Source organism: Conger conger, chromosome 5 (genome assembly GCF_963514075.1).
Source record: "Conger conger chromosome 5, fConCon1.1, whole genome shotgun sequence".
NCBI lineage: Eukaryota > Metazoa > Chordata > Actinopteri > Anguilliformes > Congridae > Conger > Conger conger.
In genome coordinates this window covers 62853135-62859430 of record NC_083764.1, presented here as the reverse complement: position 1 = coordinate 62859430, position 6296 = coordinate 62853135, and positions in this window count along the sequence as shown.

Here is a 6296-nt window from a genome sequence, read left to right as displayed (position 1 = left end):
AGGAGGCCCCTGGGCTAGGCGGCTGAACCAGGAGGCCCGTGGGCGAGGCGGCTGCACCAGGAGGCCCGTGGGCGAGGCGGCTGCACCAGGAGGCCCGTGGGCGAGGCGGCTGCACCAGGAGGCCCGTGGGCGAGGTGGCTGAACCAGGAGGCCCCTGGGCGAGGCAGCTGAACCAGGAGGCCCCTGGGCGAGGCGGCTGAACCAGGAGGCCTGTGGGTGAGGCGGCTGAACCAGGAGGCCCGTGGGCGAGGCAGCTGAACCAGGAGGCCCGTGGGCGAGGCGGCTGCACCAGGAGGCCCGTGGGCGAGGCAGCTGAACCAGGAGGCCCGTGGGCGAGAGTTCGAGCCCTACACAGAGGGTTGCGAGTAGTGAACGTGCTGACGGATGATCAGAGTTTGAGCCCGAGACTGGGTTATCCTGTCTGAGAGAAAAAGATGTATAACATTACATGACATTAATGGCATTTGCAGTGTGAGTGCTCAAATTGCTTAGCTTGTTCAGCTCTGCTCACGCTGTGTGTGTGTGTGTGTGTGTGTGTGTGTGTGTGTGTGCAGTGTGTAGATCCAGTGACAGGATTAATTTAAAATTATAATAAATTCTTGAATTGCATTATGTAATTATACAGATTAAAGAATACATCTAGAATACACGCAGTTGTCGGCATGGCGACCAAACAGGGGTCAGCTGCTGAGATAAAAAGCTCCCTGCGTTTAAAAAAGATATTGAACGCATATCAGAAAAATGGGAGAGCAGAACAAAGAAATTGGTAACGGTGTGGCCAAAAGGTGGTACATGTGATGTAAACATATGTGATGAAATTGAAGGAGTAGTGGAAATAAAGGAAAGAAGCGAGAGGAGAAATGGAGAAAGAGTTGGAAGTGTTGAAATTGTTTCGGTTGGAGGGACAGAAGGTGAGAGCTGCGTACAAAGGCAAGGAAAGAACAGAGAGGCTGTCGAGAGAGAAAGAGCCCCTTTCAGACCCTAATGTAGCAGCGAGGGAGAGGCCCCCACCTTACGCTCCAGGGAAAGGCCTGTATCCAGTAATTAAGGGCATTGGTGAAATATCAGGAACAGTAGATAGTGAAGATGCTGAAGGAAAGGCACAAACAGAAAGAGCTGATTTGGAAAATAAGTTAATAGAGGAACAATTGTTGTTGAAAATGTTTTAACTGACCACAGAACAAGAAGAGAAAGAACAAGAGGAACTGGCTAAAACAGTGCAAGAAGTGGAAGTGCTGCAGAGGAGAAAAGCAAAAGCAGAGAGGGAGGGGCAGACGCTCACAGGAGCTGAAAAATACCTTGCCCCCAGAGGAAGAGAATAGGAATGCAGTGACCCTGCCCAGAGGAAGAGAATGGGAATGCAGCGACCCTGCCCCCAGAGGAAGAGAATGGGAATGCAGTGACCCTGCCCCTAGAGGAACAGAATGGGAATGCAGCGACCCTGCCCCCAGAGGAAGAGAATGGGAATGCTGCGTTGCTGAGGAGAGACTGCACAGACTGGAAGTGGAGGAGAGGGAGAGAGTAAGGAGAAGAGATGAACAGCTGTGAAGACCACCCCTAAGGGAGGAGCCAGGACCTTCCCGAGGGAGGGAGGGAGAAAGAGAAGATACCCAAACTAAGATGCATAAATTACTGAGTGATGACAGAATGTATGAATACAGAATAGAGGGAATGAAGACTCCACTGAAGAGAATAAGCTGGGAGTACCCAGCTGTCCCAAGAGGAAGGGAAGATGATGAGAAAAGCATCATTTACCCATCCTCAAGTGAAGATGAGGAAAGCGCCCATCCGAGGCGTAGCCAGAGATCTAAGAAAGGACCAGAAAGATACCCCATGCTCCTGGTTCATCTGAAAAATGGAAGAGCCCAATATGTCCCTTGGGGGGGCCAAGACCTCCAAGGCCTGCTGTCAGCCCTGCCCAATATTAACGAGGGAGCAGGTCATTGGATACAAGTTTTAGAGGAAGAAACGTGTGGAAGGATGCTGGCATTGGGGGACATCAAAGCCCTTCTGGCCAGGATGATGGGTGCAGACAGAATGGCTGAACTGCTGAACAGAGTCAATCTCCCGGGGGTAGCTGACGGGGTGCCACTGGACAGCCACAGAAACGTGCTGTGGACAGCCCTGAGAGAGACTTTTCCATTCAGCCTGGATCCTAAAGCACTGAAGGGGGAGCCACGGGGGGACACTGAAGATCCAGCAGCATATCTGGAGAAGCAGCTCAAAAGATGGCGCACGATGACAGAAAGGGAGATTACACAAGACTCCATCATGCTGACCATGTTTCACTCTGCCATTGTGGAAGCCATGCCCCCTCCTGTGAAATCCAGACTGGATGAGGTGGTAGGCCTGATGGCAAAGAGTGAGCGGGAATTCACTGAACATGTGGTCCACGCGGTGGAGAAGTACCGCGAAGAGGAAAAGAAACAAGATGACCGACAAAAAGAACTCCAACGGAAGCTGTTGCAGCTGCAGTTGTTGACGTACCCAGACATTACCATAAAGGAATGCACTACAAGCAATATAGCACATTCCATGCCACTGCCACATGAGGGAGAGCCCCATGATTGTGTTGCTGAGTCAAAAGAGTTCTCCAAATTGAGAAAAGACTTGAAGTCTGAACCATTGGAAACAAGTGACAAGAGAGTTTGTGGATGGATCATGCTATAGGGATCACAGAGGAGGGTATGAATAGGGATCACCATGCAGGGTATGCAGTGGTAGAAAAAGTAGGCAACAGAATGATACCTTTGTTGGCAAACAGATGCGAACAGCCATGTTCAGCACAGCTGGCAGAATTGAAAGCACTAACACAGGCATGTGAGGCAGCAGAAGGCCAGCAGGTAGACATATACAGTGCATCCGGAAAGTATTCACAGCGCTTCACTTTTTCCACATTTTGTTATGTTAAAGGCTTATTCCAAAATTGATTCAATTAATTTTTTTCCTCCAAATTCTACACACAATACCCCATAATGACAATGTGAAAAAGGTTTTTTGGAGATTTTTGCAAATTTATTAAAAATACAAAACTAAGAAATCACATGTACATAAGTATTCACAGCCTTTGCCATGAAGCTCAAAATTGAGCTCAGGTGCATCCAGTTTCCACTGATGTTTCTACAGCTTAATTGGAGTCCACCTGTGGTAAATTCAGTTGATCGGACATGGTTTGGAAAGGCACACACCTAAGGTCCCACAGTTGAAAGTGCATGTCGGAGCACAAACCAAGCATGAAGTCAAAGGAATTGTCTGTAGACCTCCGAGACAGGATTGTCTCGAGGCACAAATCTGGGGAAGGGTACAAAAAAATTTCTGCTGCTTTGAAGGTCCCAATGAGCACAGTGGCCTCCATCATCCGTAAATGGAAGAAGTTCGGAACCACCAGGACTCTTCCTAGAGCTGGCCGCCCATCTAAACTGAGCAATCGGGGGAGAAGGGCCTTAGTCAGGGAGGTGACCAAGAACCCGACGGTCACTCTGTCAGAGCTCCAGTGTTCCTTTGTGGAGAGAGGAGAACCTTCCAGAAGGACAACCATCTCTGCAGCAATCCACCAATCAGGCCTGTATGGTAGAGTGGCCAGACGGAAGCCACTCCTTAGTAAAAGGCACATGGCAGCCCGCCTGGAGTTTGCCAAAAGGCACCTGAAGGACTCTCAGACCATGAGAAACAAAATTCTCTGGTCTGATGAGACAAAGATTGAACTCTTTGGCGGGAATGCCAGGCGTCATGTTTGAAGGAAACCAGGCACCGCTCATCACCTGGCCAATACCATCCCTACAGTGAAGCATGGTGGTGGCAGCATCGTGCTGTGGGGATGTTTTTCAGTGGCAGGAACTGGGAGACTAGTCAGGATTGAGGGAAAGATGAATGCAGCAATGTACAGAGACATCCTGGATGAAAACCTGCTCCAGAGCACTCAACCTCAGACTGCGGAGACGGTTCATCTTTCAGCAGGACAACGACCCTAAGCACACAGCCAAGATATCAAAGGAGTGGCTTCAGGACAACTGCACATAAATGTCCTTGAGTGGCCCAGCCAGGGCCCAGACTTGAATCCGATTGAACATCTCTGGAGAGATCTGAAAATGGCTGTGCACCGACGCTCCCCATCCAACCTGATGGAGCTTGAGAGGTGCTGCAAAGAGGAATGGGAGAAACTGCCCAAAGATAGTTGTGCCAAGCTTGTGGCATCATATTCAAAAAGACTTGAGGCTGTAATTGCTGCCAAAGGTGCATCAACAAAGTATTGAGCAAAGGCTGTGAATACTTATGTACATGTGATTTCTTAGTTTTTTATTACAAAAGTTTTTTAAATTTGCTAAAATTTCAAAAAAACTTATTTCATGTTGTCATTATGGGGTGTTGTGTGTAGAATTTTGAGGGAAAAAATGAATATATTCCATTTTGGAATAAGGCTGTAACATAACAAAATGTGGGAAAAGTGAAGCGCTGTGAATACTTTCCGGATGCACTGTATACTGATTCAGCATATGCGTATGGAGTGTGTCATTTGTTTGGAGCAGAATGGAAGCAGAGAGGATTTAAGAAAAGCAATGGAGAACCAATTCAAGATAAAGAGCAGATATTGGATTTAATAATGGCAATGCTAAAACCAAAGTCATTGGCTATTATTACGTGTCAGGCACACAAAAAGGGAAATGACATGGTAACTGAGGGAAACAAAGCAGCAGATGAGTTGGCTAAACAGGCCTCAGGATGTTAGCTATGGTAATAGCCCCACAGATAACGGTTGTGGCTCAGCCAGAATTGGATGACATAAAGGAAATGCAAAGAGTGGCATCTCAGGGAGAAAAGACGCTGTGGGAACAAAGGGGGGCGAAAGAAGGAGATGATGGGATATGGAGAAACTCAGAGGGTTCGTTTGTAGCTCCGAGTCCACTACTAACAATACTAATTGGGGAAGCGCATGGGGTAGATCACTGTGCAAGGGGGGAGGTAATGAGAAAAATAAAACAAGTCCTAGATTTGGAATACCCTCAGAAATTAGTTCTGATAATGGGTCAGCTTTTATCAATAATGTTTTTGGGGGTCTGCAAAACAATTTGGGTGGAAGGAAGAAAAGTTATGCCAGAATCAGGACCACCCAGAGGTATAATGAAAAAACAAACTCGACAATTGGTGGTTATGTGGGTCCGTATATGGGCTACGGGCCAGCTTACCCAGAAATTGGACAGGATTGTGCGCTAGAATAATGCCAGTAATTATACCATATGAGCAAAGGCAAGACCATGATATTGTGAGGGAAGAGAGAGATAAGCCAGACCCGAAAGTAACATTGGATGCAATAGGACAACCTAGAGGGATCCCAAATGAGTTTAAAGCGTGGAATGAAATAGCCGCAGGGTTTGAATCCATCTTTTTATGGATTTCCCCCAACAAAAATTTAGAATGGATTAATTATATCTACTATAAACAGCAGAGATTCATCAATTATACCAATGATGCATTAATGTAATGTAACTGCATTAGCAGAACAGGTTGATGCTACCAGCAGAATGGCATGGCAAAACAGATTGGCTTTAGATTGGATGCTAGCAGAAAAGGGAGGAGTTTGTGCAATATTTGGAGATATGTGTTGCACTTTCATTCCCAACAACACTGCCCCTGAAGGATTTTTTACTGAAGCAATGAATACGCTCAGAAACCTGAGAAAATAAGTCACAGAGGATGCAGGTTTTGGCCAGGAAGCATGGGATTGGCTAGATTCTGCATTGGGAAAGTGGGGAGCATGGTTGGCTAAAATGGGAGGAGTAATCATTCATTCATTCATTCATTCATTCATTATCCTAACCCGCTTATCCTGAACAGGGTCACAGGGGGGCTGGAGCCTATCCCAGCATACATTGGGTGAAAGGCAGGAATATACCCTGGACAGGTCGCCAGTCCATCACAGGGCACACACACCATTCACTCACACACTCACACCTATGGGCAATTTAGACTCTCCAATCAGCCTAACCTGCATGTCTTTGGACTGTGGGAGGAAACCGGAGTACCCGGAGGAAACCCACACAAACACAGGGAGGACATGCAAACTCTGCACAGAGAGGCCCCGGCCGACGGGGATTCGAACCCAGGACCTCCTTGCTGTGAGGCAGCAGTGCTACCCACTGCACCATCCGTGCCGCCCTTAGGAGTAATCATGCTAGTAGTAATTGCGATGGCAGTGGTGTTTTGTTGTGCATTACCTGTTCTCAGATCTTTTCCCACCAGGGTCATTACCCGTCAAATGGTGCTGGGTGTTGAGCGACCTCACTCACTTGTTGCACCCC